The sequence below is a fragment of the Protopterus annectens genome, chromosome 7.part1, assembly GCF_019279795.1.
Source record: "Protopterus annectens isolate FY-2018-M chromosome 7.part1, PAN1.0, whole genome shotgun sequence".
Taxonomy (NCBI): domain Eukaryota; kingdom Metazoa; phylum Chordata; order Ceratodontiformes; family Protopteridae; genus Protopterus; species Protopterus annectens.
In genome coordinates, this window is record NC_056740.1 from 271,568,669 (window position 1) to 271,590,147 (window position 21,479).

The following is a 21,479-nucleotide window of genomic DNA, read 5'->3' on the forward strand; positions in this document are numbered from 1 at the left end:
ATTTTATCTCCTTTTTTCTCTAACCCCAACCTTTATCTTTTTTTATTTTCTATTATGAATTGTCAAAATGTCTTCATGTCATCCATGTATACCACATAATTAAATCCTACACTGCACAGTGAGGTAGGCCAGCCCCAGTGGATCAGCCTGCCCCCAACCCACTGGCACCAGCACTGATGCCCAACATGTCTGGGAGCCAACCTGGCAGTGCTGCCTCTGCTGCCCCTGCACTACCTGCACCCTCAGGTAGTACTGCCCCAAAAGCTGGTGCAGGATTGCTCTCCAGGAGCAATGACAGAGGTGGTGATTTCATCACCTGCAGTGAGTTGACAGGGATGTTGCATAGGGTCATGCACTGCATCATTGGTGTATGCCTACACTGGATGGAGAGGCTGCTCTCCCTCATGGTGTGTAGGAGGAGGAGGAGGAGGAGACCTCAAGCACTCCAGCCACCAGTGGAGTAAGGTGACAGTGATGACAGTCCAGTATGTGAGGACTCGATTCTTACTGTCTCCAGTCTTGATTGGCATGAGCCTGCCTTGTCCCATCCCTCACCCTAATCATGGTGTCCCCAAAACTTTTGTGTCCATCACGGTCCCTGTCTCTTGTCTTGTTTGTCTTGTATGTTTGCAATTACTTCCTCACTTACTCAACTTATCTGACCCAGACATGCCTACATGCCTTCCCCAGCATTCTCTCTTTTTGAAATTAAAAAGAAAATGAGCACCTCACCTGTCCAACAAAAAACTATTGTTCCATGCATAGCTCTCCATTTCACACACGTCTTCTTGACACACTTGATTCGGCCCAATTGGCTATATAACATGCTTGCTTTGTTGTCACTCCTCTTTGTGGAAGTGACAGTCCAAATTCAGCAAATATTCTGGACATATATTCAGTTGACTCTGTCAAAGAAAAGAATAGCTATTGTTCTTTCCTACCTCCTCCTGTTCATTTCGATATTGCTTTCCCTTTGTTCTTCCCCTGATTGATCCCCATTTCACCACTTTCCTGTCTACCCCATTTTAATACCTTTAATCTGGTCAAAAACTAGACTCACAAATAACACACATAAGTAGCAGAAAAAGCAATGGATCCCTTCACTTTGTCCTCTATGTTTGTGCTGAGGTGCGCATCATGCAACAATGCACAATGATGGTGACCAACTGCAAAGTTCTGCAGTTACCGCCTCGCAGTTCCACTTAAACCTGCTGCACTATGCCAACAAACACCTACACATGTACTATAAAGAGTTCATATCATTGCATTATCAATGTTTATTTAAAAGTATTTAAAAGTATTAGATACGCCTGGATTTGAACCCAGTATCATCTAGGCTCAAAATTAAATGTGACAATGCATTTACACCTGCTGCCACAGAGTCAGTTAATCAGTAGGTGTGTTTCATAGACTCAATACTAACTCTAGATGTTAGAAATATGGCTCGTGTTTGTGTACTGCTTAACTACAAGCAAACATGGATAGTACTGGAAATGTGTGTCTCTCCCTGCACAGACAGTTTGCCAATAGTGGCACAAACCCACTGGTTGCAGCACTATGGAAAAGAAAATATTATTATGTGTTGTTCACCATCCTTTTCCTATCTAACACATGTAATTACATGTGGAAACATAACAAATTGAAGAACCTATCTAACAATTTTCCACATATTTACAATATAGCCATGTGTTGCCTCCCCTTGTGTCTTAGTACTTTTTCCACACATATATCACCTACACTACAGAAATTAATATCAAATGGTGTGTGATATGCAATATACATCAATCTGGTATCTAGAACTATTGACGTACATGCTTAATATCTGCAAGGATAGGGAAGGAATCAGTATGGACCTTATCCACAGGGACATAGGTGATCTGTAACACACTTGACCCAACCCATTTTGGTTTTTGTCAAGGGTAGACCTTGCTTATTAAACCTAGTGGACTTCTTTGATAATAACCCCAAAGACCTGGATGAGGGATAACAGGACATATCACCTATGATGAGTTATCCAAGGCCTTTGACACTATCCTCCATTCAGGTATCATAGAGAAAATCTCATACCTGGGAATTAACCCATACATAAATAGATGGATAGCCAAGTGGCTCACCGGCAGAGCACACAATGTCAAAGTTGGTGATAACAGCTCCACATCTAGACCATTTACTAGTGGAATACCACAAGGATCTTTGCTGAGCACTCAAATGTTTATAAACTATTTCTATGAAACCCAGGCAAAGGTAGATGGCCTGTGATTTACAAATTTTGCAGATGACTGTCAACTGGATCCAGTCATATAGAGTCCCACAACAATGTTAACATATTACAGAAGGGGCTGACATAGACAAATGATCGGTGTCAAACTCACGGACTAAACTTTAATCCAAAAAATGGCTCATTGTCAAATTTGGCAAATAAGTACGCCTGTTAATTATGATATACATAGCACCGCTCTAAGCTTAAACTCGGTGTTGTGAGACTTGGGAACACTTGTTGATATCAATTTACACTTCAATCACTATGTATCCATAGTGGAGAGACACACAATCTATATTGTGCACCTCATAGCTAAGGCCATCACATCCAAAACCAGGGCGGTCATAGCGCTCCTGTACTCTACCCGTATCAGACCTTTAATTAAGTACAATCTCCTTTCTGTCTGTACCTCACTAGACACCTGCAGCAACCATAGAAATCACAGAGGTTTGTGATTGGGAGAATTCAGGACCTCCAAAGCATGACAAACATGAAAAGACTGAAGGACATATCACTGTACACAGTATCATGCAGGCTGCTGAGACGTGACATAAAGAGAACATACTGGGAAGACAGATGTATCTTACAGTGATTGCCACTCCAGTGTAATAGACTCCCACTGCATGGGAAGCACTGCTCCTCAATGACCCTATTGAATCACAACCTTACAACTGGATGGGTGATTGCAAATTCACCCCTGGCGTGGCACCTATGTCCCTCAAGGACAGGGCCATTTGGTGCTGATCACAAAATTGCTCTGCTAATAATGACCTAACTATGCTCAATAAGTGTACTTGTGTTTTTACATGGCTAGGCTTGTAAAAACCTAGGGCCATTAGGCTAGTAACCTCCTATAAAACGATAAAGCTATGAACCTATGCAGGCCTCCCAACATCTCTCCAATTTGACCTGCTATATCATCCACTGTAAGTTGACCTTGAGTCTTGTAAAAGTCACACTTGTGCAGTGGTACTTGCATAAAGTACTGAGTTCTGTTATCTGTGTACTTAGATAAGAAGGGGTTCTGTTTTCACTGCAGTTATCTGTGTGTGTGTGTGTGTGTGTGTGTGTGTGTGTGTGTGTGTGTGTGTGTGTGTGTGTGTGTGTGTGTTTGTGTGTCTAGACAAAAGAGCAGAAGTTTGTATCCTACAGTTACTACTCCGATGCCATGGATTGAAAGTATTTTGATACTTGCACATGCCTACACATCCATTTCATGCAGGCTTCCCAACATCTTCTCCCCAACATGATCTGATGATGTCATCCACTATAAGTTGACCTGCAGTCTTGTAAAAGTCAGACATGTGCCATGGTGCTTACATAATGTACTGGGTTCTGTAGTGTGTATATTTAAGATAGGTAAGGGTTCTTTTTTCACTGCAGTTATGTGTGTGTGTGTGTGTGTGTGTGTGTGTGTGTGTATGTGTGTGTGTGTGTGTGTGTGTGTGTGTGTGTGTGTGTGTGTGTGTGTGTGTGTGTGTGCTTGTTCTGTTGCTTGACATTACAGAGAACCTTTTACACCAGCATGTGGGACATTGTTATTGACATATTCTCCTCAACAGACACTGCTGATGTCATCAGCTACAGTATATCTAATTTGTGGATATGCACTATTCCCACCAGGCAGGGTCAGAGACTGGTCTGGAGGCCAGGCAGAAATCGCCTCATCCTATACGATACAGATTATAGTGACATGGCTTTCAGTCTGTCCACATACATAATGGGATGGTTTGTAGGCCCTGTGTTTTCTTGATGAGAAACCCCTGTGGTCTCTCAGCTGCTATATTTGTCTGGTGAGGTACATGTGAAAGAGAGCATTATACTCAATTAGTGTTCTGATGAGGTTTGAGCACAGTGCTGTCATACAATCCTAAGATCTGAATATGATGTCATGATTTATGATGTGCACAACATAGGCTTTTAATACCCGTGTGGATACTTTGTGGTCAAAGCTCAGAATGCTATCTACATGTGTTCCCGGTGCTTGCTTCACTGGATTTCGCCATAGCAGGACTATTGTCAATGTTGTAATTAGCATGGAATTCCACTTTTCAGAAGGAAAAAATAAAGACACATTTCTGCATTTATTAGTAGATCATGCGGCTTTGTCACCAATCATTTGTCTGTGTTAGCTCCTCTTGTCATATATCATTGGTGGATTCAATGATTGAACCCAATATACAAGAATCAGCAAACTTGGTAAGCCAAAGGTCATATATTTTAGCTTGAACTGTCAGGAAATAGATTCCAAACAGTAAAGGGCCAAACACAGATCCCTACGGTGTGTCAGTGGTGACAGCTTTACTGGTATAGGTTGATTCACCAACTTTCATGTATGTGTTCTGTTGGTGAGCCAATTGATTACCCATCTTGTGAAGTCTCTCCTAGCTGGCAGAGTTTCTCAATGATACCTGTGTGGGGGATTGTGTCACAACCCTAGGCTAGATCAAGACAAGCAGTATGAACTGTCTTATCTTTATCCAGCCTATCACACGGAATCAGTGGGCTGTGACAACATCACAGATGGCCTATGACTTGACTCAGCACATACACCTTCAAGAAACAGTTGAATACATACTTCACCTCACCCTCCACATGGGCTATGTTCCCATAGAAGGGTATACATCAACATGCTTCCATCTGAGTTGGGGGGACAGCACCTGATTAATGCATGTATAGACACATACAGACACTCCTCAACTGTGAGGTGGACCAGCATGTCTTCATTGACCTTTTCTAAATAGACAGTAATAATATCCCAGCTGTGTGTAACAGACATATGTGAGTTGTTAATGTTACATCATGTCTGTTACATCTGATAGATGTCCACAAAGAAGCCATCGAGGGCATGCATGATTACACTCTCATACTGTGAACTTAACATTGCCAAGCCATTTGACACAAATCTACACTGATGTATTCAATCAAAACTGTCAGATGTAGTGATAAACAGCTATATCACCAACCAGGTAGACCAGCGTATCACATATGTGGCATCTCACTATGTCGAAATGTGTGAAGTGATCTATATCTTAGGTCTAATGATCATGTCTGTACATCAGGATGATCTGCTAGTCCCTTTCCTTTCCCTTATTTAAGTGATGAACATCACAGATGACCTATACATCCTGTGTCCAACAAGCTAACTGAAGGACTACAGACTGTGGGCAATCATTGACTCCAACTGTGATATCAGTATAATACAGACAGTATCAACAAATAACACAGCTGCTGCCACAGCCATGACAACACCTGCAATGACAAGGAAACATGGGAGGATTTGTTATGTTAGGAAGACAAACACACAACCCATGTATAACGTGGACATCACATCCTATAATCAGACCAATAGGTATGTGACCTGTGTCCTGGGGTAGACGGTAAGTGGATCATCTACCAGCATGTGGTCACAGTGCTGACTACCCCTTGTATGTAACACAAGTATTGAGTATGTGAAGGACATCCACATCAGGGGACCTAAAACCTTCATAGTTCCAGTCTTCATCACACCAATAACTGAGTACAATACACTTGCACTCTTCTTCATGTACCTCCTTACACATCTTCCACTGATGTATAACTGAAGTGTACCACCATTGTCACAGTGAACTGCCACTCAGCATATTGGTCATACCTAGGTACTCTTTTTGTGGCATAAGCATGAATGTCTGAGGGTAGGGAACCCCCATCAAATTATTATACCAGATGCAAGTGTGCTACCTGTTCTAGTGATGCACACAGTACATAGGTGTCTGACAACATTAATGGCATGGATAACATTTGTGACAGTGTGGATTGTGCCATATATATATATATATATATATATATATATATATATATATATGTGTGTGTGTGTGTGTGTGTGTGTGTGTGTGTGTCTAGACAAAAGAGCAGAAGTTTGTATCCTACAGTTACTACTCCAATGCCATGGATTGACAGTATTTTGATACTTGCACATGCCTACACATCCATTTCATGCAGGCCTCCCAACATCTTCTCCCCGACATGATCTGGTGATGTCATCCACTATAAGTTGACCTGCAGTCTTGTAAAAGTCAGACATGTGCCATGGTGCTTACATAAAGTACTGGGTTCTGTAGTGTGTATACTTAAGACAGGTAAGGGTTCTGTTTTCACTGCAGTTATCTGTGTGTGTGTGTGTGTGTGTGTGTGTGTGTGTGTGTGTGTGTGTGTGTGTGTGTGTGTGTGTGTGTGTGTGTGTGCTTGTTCTGTTGCTTGACATTACAGAGAACCTTTTACACCAGCGTGTGGGACACTGTTATTGACATAGTCTCCTCAACAGACACTGCTGATGTCATCAGCTACAGTATATCTAATTTGTGGATATGAACTATTCCCACCAGGCAGGGTCAGAGACTGGTCTGCAGGCCAGGCAGAAATCACCTCATCCTATACGATACAGATTATAGTGACATGGCTTTCAGTCTGTCCACATACGTAATGCGATGGTTTGTAGGCCCTGTGTTTTCTTGATGAGAAACCCCTGTGGTCTCTCAGCTGCTGCATTTGTCTGGTGAGGTACATGTGAAAGAGAGCATTATACTCAATTAGTGTTCTAACGAGGTTTGTGTACAGTGCTGTCATACAATCCTAAGATCTGAATATGATGGCATGATTTATGATGTGCACAACATAGGCTTTTAATACCAGTGTGGACACTTGGTGGTCGAAGTTCAGAATGCTATCTACATGTGTTCCCAGTGCTTGATTCACTGGATTTCGCCATAGCAGGATTGTTGTCAATGTTGTAATTAGTATGGAATTCCACTTTTCAGAAGGACAAAATAAAGACACATTTCTGCATTTATTTGTAGATCATGCGGCTTTGTCATCAATCATTTGTCTGTGTTAGCTCCTCTTGTAGTATATCATTGGTGGATTCAATGATCGAACCCAATATGCAAGAATCAGCAAACTTGGTAAGCCAAAGGTTATATATTTTAGCCTGAACTGTCAGGAAATAGATTCCAAACAGTAAAGGGCCAAGCACAGATTCCTATGGTGTGTCAGTGGTGGCAGCTTTACTGGTATAGGTTGATTCACCAACTTTCATGTATGTGTTCTGTTGGTGAACCAATTGATTACTCATCTAGTGAAGTCTCTCCTAGATGCTAGAGTTTCTCAATGATACCTGTGTGGGGGATTGTGTCACAACCCTAGGCAGGATCAAGATAAGCAGTATGCACTGTCTTATCTTTATCCAGGCCTATCACACAGAATCAGTGGGCTGTGACAACATCGCAGATGGCCTATGGCTTGAATCAGCACATACACCTTCAAGAAAGGGTTGAATACATACTTCACCTCACCCTCCACATGGGCTATGTTCCCATAGAAGGGTACACATCAACATGCTTCCATCTGAGTTGGGGGGACAGCACCTAATGCATGAATGTATAGACACATACTGACACTCCTCAACTGTTAGGTGGACCAGCATGTCTTCATTGACCTTTTCTAAATAGACAGTAATAATATCCCAGCTGTGTGCAACAGACCTATGTCAGTTGTTAATGTTACATCATGAATGTTACATCTGATAGATGTCCTCAAAGAAGCCATCAAGGGCATGCATGATTACACTATCATACTGTGGAACTTGTGCCAAGCCATTTGACACAAATCCACACTGATGTATTCAATCAAAACTGTCAGATGTAGTGATAAACAGCTATATCACCAACCAGGTAGACCAGTGTATCACATATGCGGCATCTCACTATGTTGAAATGTGTGAAGTGATCCATATCTTAGGTCTAATGATCATGTCTGTACATCAGGATGATCTGCTAGTCCCTTTCCTGTCCCTTATTTAAGTGATGGACATCACAGATGATCTATACATCCTGTGTCTAACAAGCTAACTGAAGGACTACAGATTGTGGGCAATCATTGACTCCAACTGTGATATCAGTATAATACAGACAGTATCAACACATAACACAGCTGCTGCCACAGCCATGACAACACCTGCAATGACAAGAAAACATGGGAGGATTTGTTATGTCAGGAAGACAAACACACAACCCAAGTATAACGTGGACATCACATCCTATAATCAGACCAATAGGTATGTGACCTGTGTTCTGCGGTAGACGGTAAGTGGATCATCTACCAGCATGTGGTCACAGTGCTGACTAACCCCTTGTATGTAACGCAAGTATTGAGTATGTGAAGGACATCCACATCAGTGGACCTAAAACCTTCATAGTTCCTGTCTTCATCACACCAATAACTGAGTACAATGCACTTGCACTCTTCTTCATGTACCTCCTTACACATCTTCCACTGATGTGTAACTGAAGTGTACCACCATTGTCACAGTGAACTGCCACTTAGCATATTGGTCATACCTAGGTACTCTTTTTGTGGCATAAGCATGAATGTCTGAGGGTAGGAAACCCCCATCAAGTTATTATACCAGATGCAAGTATGCTACCTGTTCTAGTGATGCAAACAGTGTAACATTTGTGACAGTGTGGATTGTGCCATTTATACACACACACATATATATATATATATATATATATATATATATATATATATGTGTGTGTGTGTGTGTGTGTGTGTGTGTGTGTGTGTGTGTGTGCGTGTGTGTGTGTATGTCTATATATATATATATATATATATATATATATATACATATATATATATATATGTATATTATATTATAAATATGTATATATATATATATATATATATATATATATATATATATATATATATATATATATATATATATATATTTTTTTTTTTTTTTTTTTTTAATATATATTTGACAGGCACACTAGTCAACTATCCTGTATTGATCATTGGTCACATACAGGTACATGCAGGTATAGCAGTGTCCCTCCTAACACCTGCAGCAGATGTTACAGTGCCAGGACAGTGTGGTGATTTTCCTCATAGAGTGTGGACATATCATAATAGTTGTACAAGTGTGTTTGTGCAGAATCATCTCTGATCACTCTCAATAACATATGTCATGTCAGAGGCATAGGATTACTGGTGGTATTATTCTGATATTGTCCATCATTGTGGTTGATTCTTTCAGTGTTGTCCATGAGCCTTTACCTGCATCCCACTTGCTGGAAACCTCTGTTGAGACTGCACTCATATTGAGGTAAATCAGTTTGCACATCTTCGAAATACGCACCCTACCCCAGTTGTATGCCAGATCCCTGATGGATGTCTTCTGCATTATTCCTGTAAGGATGCTTATCTCACACAGACATCCTCCCGATTGTTATGTCACCTTGTATGACTGTCACATAATGCACATTTTCACTGTACAGTCCCTACTGTACCATATTGATATGTGATTGTTCTTGCCGGTCAAACCATCTTCCATTGACAAGCCCTCATCTGCTGTGCATTAGGTTGTTTCACCCATCCTGTTTCCCAGTGTTTATTCCTACAATTCATCTGTGTGTTCCGATTCAGTGCACACACTTCCCTTGAGTGTTTATTTTACATAGTACATGTACCATTAGAAATCATTTACACAGCTTCAGCACAGAATGCTAGGAATGGAATATCACAATACTCTGCATTCTAGATACACTGTCCTGTACTGTGTTTGGACCATATACTTAATCATACCTCTCAACTGTCCAGATTTTCACAGAATGTCTAGATGTGTTCCTTATCAAATTTGTGGCTTTCTGACATATTACTGGGATGATCTTAGGACTGATGTCACTGAATATTACATTCATTTGAGTTTCATACTTCATATCCTTCAGAACATGCATCTTAACACAAACTCCTAGTTATTCTAGCACATTTCTATAGGGCAAATATGTCCCTATTTCTGGGTCATTATCCCCCCATTATGCTGGCGTTTGTCCAGATGTGTTGCTCAAAGAGATTGAGAACTATCTATGAAGCCCTGGTGATCATTGTGGCATTCCGTGCAAAACCACGGACCATCAGTGCTCTGATTTAAACAGGAATGCTATCTTTGTTCACTGACAAATCTTGATCTTTGTTTCCTGGTCAGCAACACTGGTGGCAACCATGAGACCTCACTTAAATGCAGTGCGCAACTTGAATATGCAATGCGCGCTGTTAGATATTATGAATATGAGGCTGAAATTAATTATGTTGTAAATATGCTGAAAGAAAAAGCTTGCTTAAATGCAGAAACAGAGTTTAGTAATATGTGATCAGCAGCCATACTAAATGACTGTGGCTTAAAAAAATAAGGAACTTGCTTATGAGTGTATTACACACACATCAAGAAAGCTGAACTTCTTACAGACGTTGGGAGGGTGGCCTAATGGTTAAGGTATTTGCCTTACAAACACAAGGTGCAGAGTTTGAGTCTCACAAGGGATAATTGGCTAGGCTTACAATGGCTCGTAAGAGCAGTTAGCCTAGTACTCGCCTATGAACCAATGAACAAAAATTAATTTATACTGCTGGACAGAGGCACAGCAAATTAATGGGTATAGTATTCTCATCCTAAGGGGTGGTGAAAGCCACACACACTCTGGCTAGGCTTATAAATGCCCTAGGGCAGATAGCCTAGTATGAACCAATGAACCTATGAACCTATGACAAGAATGTAATCTGCTTTCACTGGACAACAGGACATGCTTTTCTAAGAAAGTTTAAAAATGTGCTTTTCTAATCCACAAGGCATTTTCTTGAAGACAGTTTACTTATCAACATTTGAACAAGAACAGATGTGTTAGCATTTGCGTCATCAAGGCAGTATCTTTCCAAAACCAAGAGGGTGTGAGTTTAACTAAAATATGTATAAAAGGTCTGTATTAAATCTAGTTGTTAGGGGTATGGTAGGGACACATTTGGTGTTCTGAGGTAAATGTTATATCTCTCACATCATCTGTACTATATGAGAAGTAAAGTTGGAACAGTACTTTAAACTGCAACATTTGTCCAGTTTGGTTTATTATAAAAGTTATTGGTTACTGCTCTTAAAGACAGGTGCTGCAAAGTATATTCTCTAATCAGTGTATATTCTGCAAGTTTCTGCATGCAACAGACTGTGAATGCAAATATAACTAGACTTTGAATTTTAGCAGAATCCAGCCAGCAAATCCCACAGCAAGAGCAAGCAGTAAGAAGCAGTAAACAGAGATCCATATATTTTTCAATGGCAAGCCAGCTGAGTGACTAGCACCATATAATTTTTCAATGGCAAGCTAGTCTGCATTTGAACCTAAAATCTGCATTTGAACCTAAAATCTGCGTTTGAACCTTATACCTGCATTTGAACCTATAATCTGCATTCAAACACAGGGGGAGTGATAGTAAGCCCTGCAGAGGGTTACTTCAGTTAAATTGCAGTAACTAACATTTTGTACGTATGTGTCAATTCTGAACAGAAGTATTCCAGTTTATGCAGCTTGCAGTAGTAAAATTTTTTAGACGTCTACATCCGGAGTGAGACAGGAGTTCCAGTTGCAGTGCCATAATTTCACTAAAGAAAAGGGGGATATCCACTAGCCCAACAGTCCACTGCCTGTTGTGCTTTCCCAGTTTCTCAAGTGACTTTGAAAAATTTCCAGCCATCTGCAACAACAGCCTGATCACCTGTTTTCTTGCTCACTGGTAAGACTTTTTTCTACATCACATTTTTTAGTATGGTTGCTATTCGATAGTTTGGATGTTTAATTAGACAGTATGGATATTTTCATGCATAATTCAAGCAAATGTAAAAAATTGCAATGTTGGTATACACAGCACATTAGTAAATGTAAAACCTTAGTAGGGCAGGTTGATAGTAAGGCATTATGCAAATGTATTACAATATTTAACTGGTATCTCAAAGAAAACCATGTGAAATATGACAAATGTTTATTGTGTAATTCAACAAAAACTGCATTTTGTGTATTATGCCATAAAAAAGTATTGCATAATATTGCTAAAAAGATAGACTGTAAAGACAGATCTGTTCATGATAAAGAATTAACTAAGGCTAAAGTGTTTCTATTATATTCAGATGTTAAACAGTTATGTCCTGTCACCACATGTGAGTCAAATCAGTTACTGATAGAACCCTTAGTACATTTTGTTACAAAAGATGTAGTAAACTTGTAAAAAAGAGACACAATGAGTTCAGGAAATTTAGACAAGTTATACAAACATTTTTTCAAAAGTGCATAGGAGTTTCAGATTCAGCAGAACAGGTTCCTGAGACATATCAGGCAGACCATGAGGAGACTCTTAAACAACAGTTACAAGATGAAGAAAATAGATTAGCTAAACTGACAGAGACTGACTTCCTTCATACATTGGGAAAGAGTAGGAAACTACAGCTGATCTGTACAAAAGAAATATATTTTATAATATGTTTGTGTTTTGAAAATGGTTAAGCTTACATGGTAGGATGGTAGGATCTGACAAATCATTCTCAAATGTTTAAAACTTCCATTCAATTAAAGCAATGTATTTATCAGTACTACAGTAAAGTAGAGCATATGACTGCCATTCTCATAGCATAGTCAAAAGGTAAACAAAACAGTTCTTGTATATAAAAATTAAATAAAAATAGTTAATGAGTAAAAAGTTAAAGTCACAAAACTGACATGATTGTATAAAGATATACAGATACAAGACAGACATGCATGTATGTTATTTTCTTCTAGAGTACATTTGTTTACAATGCGCAAAAGCAAAAGGCAGACAACAGCAAATATAAATAATGTAAGTATAAACATACGTTAATTAAGCTAATATCTGTTTTGTTTTTTTATAATTATATAGTAACAACAAACAGTTAAAGTTCTGAATTTTAAAAAGAAATAAAATCACGGATGGTATTAGTCAAACAGTCTTTGTAAAATGAATGTCAGAACAGTTAAATAAAAAAAATGCTGAAATCAAAAGTTAAAAAATATATATGATTAAAGGAAAAATGCTAAAAAGGGTTAACTGAAATGTGAGCTCAGACCTTCCTAAACTGGATGAACAGTTACAGGAAATGTTGAAAAGATAAGATAAGAAACAAGACTGCTAGACAAGTGGCTTGAGTTAAACATAATAATAATAATAATAAAAAAAAAACTTAGTTACATCAAGTATAGCCAACAGATGGGTTATAGTATACATACAGTTTAAATAAAGTATACAGGAGGGTACAATAACTACTACTAGTAGAAATAGACAGCAAAGGCAACAGAAAAGATGATCAAATCAGACAAAGGTCTATAGTTTAATAACCTAATAAAGCAAATGCATAACCAAAGTGTTGGGCTGACATACATTATAAAGCAGATAAACAATACTGCAGTACTACAGGGGGAGGGGTACTTTATCAGTTTTACACTGACTGTGTGAGCAGTATGTGTTGCAAAAGGGTCTGAAATAAAGCTACAGAGCAGAAATAATATATCGCTCCTTCTTAACAACACTCTTTCAGGGGGAGGGAAAAACAGGTATTAGTGTATTAAAAACTGGATTAAACCTGACAGGATAAGATATTTAAAAACAGGTATTAGTGTATTAAAAACTGGATTAAACCTGACAGGATAAGATATTTAAAAACAGGTATTAGTGTATTAGAAACTGGATTAAACCTGACAGGATAAGATATTTTACAAATTGCTAATAGCTATCATAATGGTTATTATTGTATTGTTTAGTAATAAATTGCATTTACAACCTGTTAAACTGTAAAGTTATACAAGAGATGGTTTTAAAAAAAAAAACAAGAGATGGCTTAAAATTGATAACAGCTAATATGTAAAAAAAATGAGCAAGAATGGTCACTATTTTTCAATATGTTTTTGGCAAGACAATGTTGGTATAAAAAAATGAATATTTTTAATTGCTGAGTATGTAGTTTAAAATAACAGGACATATGCATTTGGTGCCAATTCCACTAGTTATTTCTAAAGAGACATAAACATTTTCCAAGATTTTGCTTAATATTAATACTATTAAATTTGTAAGATTAGACTAAATTTACTTTATAGTCTTTGTATGTACAAATACAGAAGAATTTAGTACAAATTAAATTAATGCCTAGCAATGAATATGCGTGAAAAACCATGTTTTAAAAAATTGGGTTCAGGATAGCTGCTAAATTGAAATGCATAAATAGCAAACAGTCTGTGTAAATACATACTGAACAGAATACATTGTAATAAGTTTAAAAATAATTTGTCAAGTTGTAATATCACTGGTTTTTACCCCAGTAAAAGAATTGCTTTCAAATATTTATTATCTAAGCCCAGTTCAGTACTTTACCAAGATGTTAATGGGCAGTTCAAAGACATGACCACAATGTTATGGTTAAAATGACATTGAAACTGTATATTTTCAGTAGTGTATAAATGCTTGCAGTAGCACATGGTTCTTGTCTCATAGTTAATTCAACAAGTTGCAAAGAGTTAATGAAACAGTTCTAAGTCATAAATTAAATTCTGTAATTGCAAAAGAATAAATTAATCAAGTTAAACTAAAGCAGACACAGCTCATAACTGATAAAATATTTTCACAGAATGGTCTGCAAAAGAAAAAGTTGTTAAATACATTCAGTTTGTTAGTAATACTTTAATATCACTGTATTAACTATGTAAAATTGCATTTTGATTTGTTGTATCAAAAGACTATATAATGTGATAAAAAAATACATATCAGTATAAAATGTTTTGAGTATGTTTAAAAACAGAGGGAATTGTTAGATATTATGAATATGAGGCTGAAATTAATTATGTTGTAAATATGCTGAAAGAAAAAGCTTGCTTAAATGCAGAAACAGAGTTTAGTAATATGTGATCAGCAACCATACTAAATGACTGTGGCTTAAAAAAATAAGGAACTTGCTTATGAGTGTATTACACACACATCAAGAAAGCTGAACTTCTTACAGACGTGACAAGAATGTAATCTGCTTTCACTGGACAACAGGACATGCTTTTCTAAGAAAGTTTAAAAGTGTGCTTTTCTAATCCACAAGGCGTTTTCTTGAAGACAGTTTACTTATCAGCATTTGAACAAGAACAGATGTTTTAGCATTTGCGTCATCAAGGCAGTATCTTTCCAAAACCAAGAGGGTGTGAGTTTAACTAAAATATGTATAAAAAGTCTGTATTAAATCTAGTTGTTAGGGGTATGGTAGGGACACATTTGGTGTTCTGAGGTAAATGTTATATCTCTCACATCATCTGTACTATATGAGAAGTAAAGTTGGAACAGTACTTTAAACTGCAACATTTGTCCAGTTTGGTTTATTATAAAAGTTATTGGTTACTGCTCTTAAAGACAGGTGCTGCAAAGTACATTCTCTAATCAGTGTATATTCTGCAAGTTTCTGTATGCGACAGACTGTGAATGCAAATATAACTAGACTTTGAATTTTAGCAGAATCCAGCCAGCAAATCCCACAGCAAGAGCAAGCAGTAAGAAGCAGAAAGCAGTAAGCAGAGAGAGAGATCCAAATATTTTTTCACAAGCTGCTGCTCACTACACACTACCTCACACACATGTAAACTCTATGTAGCCTATGCACGAAAGGTACACAGAGCTTATTGAATCCAGGGATTGATTATTTAGGAAATGAAGCAGAAATATTACACTTAAGAAAAACAGTTTTTTTATTCCCTAGGAAAGAAAATCCCCTCTGTATCCATACTTCTGTATTTTTCTGTCACACAAAATGTCAGAGGACAATGTCTGACCACATGTCAGAGTACAATGTCTGACCAAAAAGAAGTCTGACAACAAAGAGTTTTGCCTCAAACTTAATCATTAATGTACTTTTGTGCCTTATTGTGAAAAATGTGATGATGCTGTCTAGTACAGCTCAAAACCTAAAAAATGTACATGGTCTTTGCATTACTGACCTTACCAGATCTACCTGCACACAGCCTCACTGCAGTGGAATCCAAATGGTAGAACCTTGAATCAAACCTTTCATGTGATGTTCATATTGTAGTGCAAGATAACAAAGTACTAACTGAATGAAAACTATTCTGTGAAATATCTTACTGGATCTCTACTGAGAACAGGCAAGCTTTATCTATTAGTGTGCTAATAACAAAATTCTCAGATACATCAATCTAGCCAACAGTGAAGAACACCACTATATTTTACTAAAAGCTAACACCTGGCTACTATTAAGAGCTGAACTAAAGCCATTTTGTTGTTCTTAATGTGTAAATTTTTTTTTACAACTTATATTTAACTCTAATAATGTAACATTGATGTAACCGTCTGTTTTCATTTGTACTGCATCTTATATAATCTCTTCTTTGTTTATAAAGGTCCTTGCTCCAGTGGCCTGGTTCATGGTTGAAAAGGCTATTTAGACCATTTCATTTACCTGGTTAATAAAACATAAATGAATAAATAAATGAAATATTTCCAGACTAATGCTTGCCTCTGTTTAACCTCAAGCATATAATATATCAAAGCATTTCAAATGCCATGACCCACAGCAGTAGTTTTCATCAGAATGCAAACATAATTTTAAAGATGTTGTAGCAAAAGCAGAAACAATAAAAGTAATATAAAAACTAACTAGCTCCTGCAATTGTCTATATTCTTTCCTGGACCCTTTTCAGCCATAACATGGACAGCAAGGGCAAGCCTAAAAAGAAAATGTATGTGTGCAGTTCAGAATAGCCAGTCCAGCAGCATAGGTTCATAGGTTCATAGGTAGGTACTAGGCTATCTACCCAAAGGCATTTATAAGCCTAACTGGAATGTGTTGGCTTTCGCTGCCCCCTTAGATTAGTTCCCTGTGCCTCTGTCCAGCAGAGCCATTGAAGTGATCCCTGGAGTAAACTTTTTGTTTCCCATCCGCTCGTCAAGGTTTCTCTTGAAGAGGGTTAGTGAGGAGCTCTGCCTAATGTAGATTGGAATCTTGTTCCAGAGCATGGGAAGTCTCTGGGACGGGAATCTATCCCTTCAGCACGTCCTATTTATTGTTGTGGTGAGGTTTAGATCCCTGGAGCATGTGGCACGAGGGGATATGGTTTTCTTTAGGTGGAGCATATCCATCAATTCTGGGTTGGACATGGTCTTGTATGTCAGGCAGAGATCACCTTTGAGTACGCGGTATGCAACAGAGTACAGCTAGAGTTTCTTCAGTCGAGCTGCATAGGGCATCTGCTTGAGGCCAGTGATACTCTTGGTGAGGTACTTCTGTGGTCTTTCCAGTTGTTGCAGGTGTCTTGTTAGGTACATCCCAAATGGGGCATTGTACTCTATGATGGGACTGATGAGTGATGCATAGAGGGGCCCAATGACCTCTTTCAATCTGGATGCAAACTCTTTTGTGATTAGGTGGGTCACATAGAAGGATTTTCTAACGACTTTGGCAATGTGATTATCAAAGGAGAGGTTACTATCTACTTGGGTCCCCAGATCCCTTATTACGTCTTCCGTATTTAGGAGGCTTCCACCTATGTGATAGTTTGTGGGTACTTTGTTTTTTTCAAAGGGGGTGACTATGCACTTTTTGGCATTTAGCTTGAGGCCATGGTTTTGACACTAGATATCTGTCTCAGTGAGGATGTCTGTGTCAGCTGGAGAGTCAGTTATAGCCCCTAATTTGCAGTCATCTGTGAACTTGGTCAGCCATAGTCCTTCTGTGCTTGCCTGTACCTCTGAGAAGTATATGCCGAACAGGAGGGGTCCTAGGACTGAGCCCTGGGGAATGCCACTTGCAACTGGTTTAGAGTCAGACCTAGCTCCTGCAACTCTTACCATGTGAGTTCTGTCTGTGAGCCAGTTGGCAACCCATCTCATGACATAGGGGGTTATGTTCAGGTTGGTGAGCTTGTCTATAATACCCGAGTGCGGAATGGTGTTGAAGGCCTTTGCAAGGTCTAGGTAGGCTATCTGGACCACCTTTCCCTCATCTATAGCCTTGGTAACTGTCTCAAAGAAGTCCACCAGGTTTAGGAGGCATGATCTGCCCTTAAAACCAAACTAGGTAGGGTCCAGTGTTTGGAGGTTCCCAGTGTCTCTGTTAATGAGATCCATGATGATGCACTCCATAGCTTTGCAGACCAAGCTAGTCAGGCTTATAGGGTGATAGTTCCTGGGGTCTGTTGTTGCTCCAGCATTGTGGAGTTGAATAACTGTTGCTGTGCACCACTCTGTGGGTACATAGACTGTGGAGACACTGAGTTTAAACAGTGTGTTTAGGTGAGGGGTTAGTTCATCTTTGAGCTCATGTAGGACGCAGCATGGGACACCGTCCGGTCCCATTGATGCTGTGTTTTTGGCTTTGGAGAGGGCTGTTTTAACCTGCGTGTCTGTGATTTCAGGGGCACTACATTCTTCTGGTATAGTTATGGGCCCTTTTGGGGGTGAGAGGGGGGTGAAGTTTGCACTGAACCTGTCTGCCAGGATGTTGGCTATATTGGTCGGTTCAGTGTATTTTGTGCCACTCTGCACTAACTCGGAGAAGATCTGAGAATTGCCACTTAGATTCTTGACATAGCTAAAGAATGTCTTGTGGTTATCTTTGAAGTCCATGGCAATTATTCTTTCGAAGCTAGCCTTGGATGATTTTATGAGGGAACGTAGTTTCTTGCTGATACTGATCAGGGATGTCTTCTCTTCTTGGGATTTTACTCTTTTCTGTACTAGTTTCTTCTTTATATTGTATAGCTTGTTTATGGCAGGGGTACACCAGACTGATTTCCTTTTCTTGGAGGAGTGAGTCTTGGTTTTGTTTGGGATAGCACGATCCATCCATTCTTGTAGGTGCCCATAGAGTGCATTAGTAAAGGATTTTGCTGCTTGGGCAGTGTTATCTTTTAGCATGGAGGCTTTGAAACTTCCCACCTTGGTCTTAAGTAACGTGAAGTTTGCTTTTGAAAAGTTTTTCACAATGGTTTCTTTCACCGGGAGTGGTGGCGGAATGTGGATATCCAGAGTGATTAGTTTATGGTCAGATCTAACCAACGAGGGGTTGACATCCAGTGTGGAACACCAGTCACCCATGTTAGTGATGACCAGGTCCAATATGCTGTCACCTCTGGTGGGGGTGTTCACCAGTTGATCCAGGGCGTTTAAGTTTATAAATTCTAGGAAATGTTGGGCAAGGGAGTTTGTACTTGAGTAGTTCTCCCAGTTAATGTATGGGTAACGGAAATCACCCAATATCAGGGTGTTTGGTAGGACCTTTATGTTTCCCACTGTTTCCAGGAATGCGGAGTGGGGGTCCTGGGACATGGTAGGTGATCTGTAGCAAGCTATAATCCGAATAGCAGTTTTGGCCATTGTTAATTGCACGTGGATGATCTCTGAAGCATCGTGCTGTGCCACTAACCTGGAGGTGTGGGTATCCTTCATCAATATGGATACTCCCCCACCTTTTGTATTTCGGTTCGGGTTTTGTGGCCAAAATGGATGGTATGAGTTGTAGCCTGGTAGTGCTGGGGTGCTCTCTGGAGCCTTAAACCAGGCTTCTGTTACTGCACATATATCGATTTTCTCCATACTGAGGAGTGCCTCGAGTGCGTGCATTTTGAGGTTTAGACTCCTGGCATTGAGTAGCATTACCCTCAGTTTTTTGTTACTTGTGCTATTTCCGGTGGTGGGTTTGCCTTTTGAGCCTTGCCTAAAAAAGGCACTATGGGGTTGGTAAGAGCCTTGGCCAGTATTCGAAAGCCTAAGGGTGAAAGGTGCAAGCCGTCTGTAGCAAAGCAGTGTGGTTTGTCGAGCATGTCATCCCAGGCTGACAGACACTGGATCCCCTATGAATGACACCAGAGGCTTTGCCAATTGTTGAAATTGATAATTATTCTATATACCATGTAATGATTGGTGAAGGCAGGATGCTACTCAGGGTCAGGATCATACCGGCCTGGGCTACGTGATCAGAGAGCTCCTCCACGTCTTTTTTCATGTAGTCCAGGGAGGTACGGCTCAGGTCATTCACACCAACATGAACAATGACAGAGTCATATTTGTAATTGTTCTGGAGTGACCTGAGTGCTTGTGTTATGTGGCAGATCCTGGCACCCGACAGGCAGCTAACAGTAACCTTCTCCTTGTTCAGCCTAGTGAGTGGGATGTCAGTGTGCCTGACTACAGAGTCTATTACTAGTGTGTTGGGTATGTTATTTTGCCTTAAGGGATGTGATTGCATGGTACACTGGTTTTGTGAAGTATGTTTTTCATGGTTTGTGTTGGGGGGGTGGCGGTTGCTTGGATGTCTGCTTTGGAGGTCGCTGTTGCTTTTGCAGATTTTTATTTAAAGCCTCCGAGTGTGTTTTCGTGTATTTGTGTGTGTTTTTTGCCAGTGCTGGTTTCATAGGTCTATGTGAGACTGGTGGTGTGATGCAAGTAATTCCCTTCTTCTCTTGACTGCCTGGTCCAGTCTTGGGTTGAGAGAGCTTAGCCTCCAGTTTGGCTGCATAATTGCATCTCTTGCATGTATTAGTGTTTGGTGGAAGAAGGAGAGGGTTGTCTGTGTACATGAGGCAATTGTAACATTGCCTCAAAATGCCCAGATTCACCAGTTGGACCAGAGTACATCTGAAACTGCCATTTGGACATGCCAGGATAGGTACAGTGAATTGTTTTATTGATTGGCTGGTAAGGTTGAATAGAGAGCCTTGTCCTTCTGTACAGTATGGGGGGGGGGTCTAGTGCTAAGGTTTATTAGTGCTTGCTATGAGATTTGAGCAAGTGCCGGGATGAGAAGTGAATGGTTTGAGTGCTTAAGTTGAAAGTTTGTCTAGTTCCAAGGGAAAAGTTGAACAGTAGACTTTGTGGAGCCGGGAATACTTATACCCTAACTAACCGGCGCTGCCTGGCATGCAAAACCACACAAATGCAGGTTTTATAGCAGGGAAATGAAAGAGATAGATTCATTCATTTACAGGCAGCAACTCTCTGAACGCACACAATGTAGTTTAGAAATTACTTATTCAAACTGACAGATTCAGTGGAGGTGGAATATTTCTTTGTGGAGTGTGATGCTGAATTTCAAGTTAGCCATAAAACATATACATAGTAATGTCCCATTGGCTGAATCCAAAGGTTGCCTGGTCATTAAGGGCATGCTGGTCAGTACAGGCTGGTCAGTACAGGTGCTATACTGTGGACTCTGTCCTATGTATGGAGTGTCACTTTTTTTTTTTTTTTTTTTTGGTCCCCTCAGACCTCATTCAACTGGTCCAGCACCCAATGTCCCATTGTGAACACCAGGTGTCCCAGTTATCCTCCTACACCCTGAACTCTGGTATTGCTTGAAAGGTCA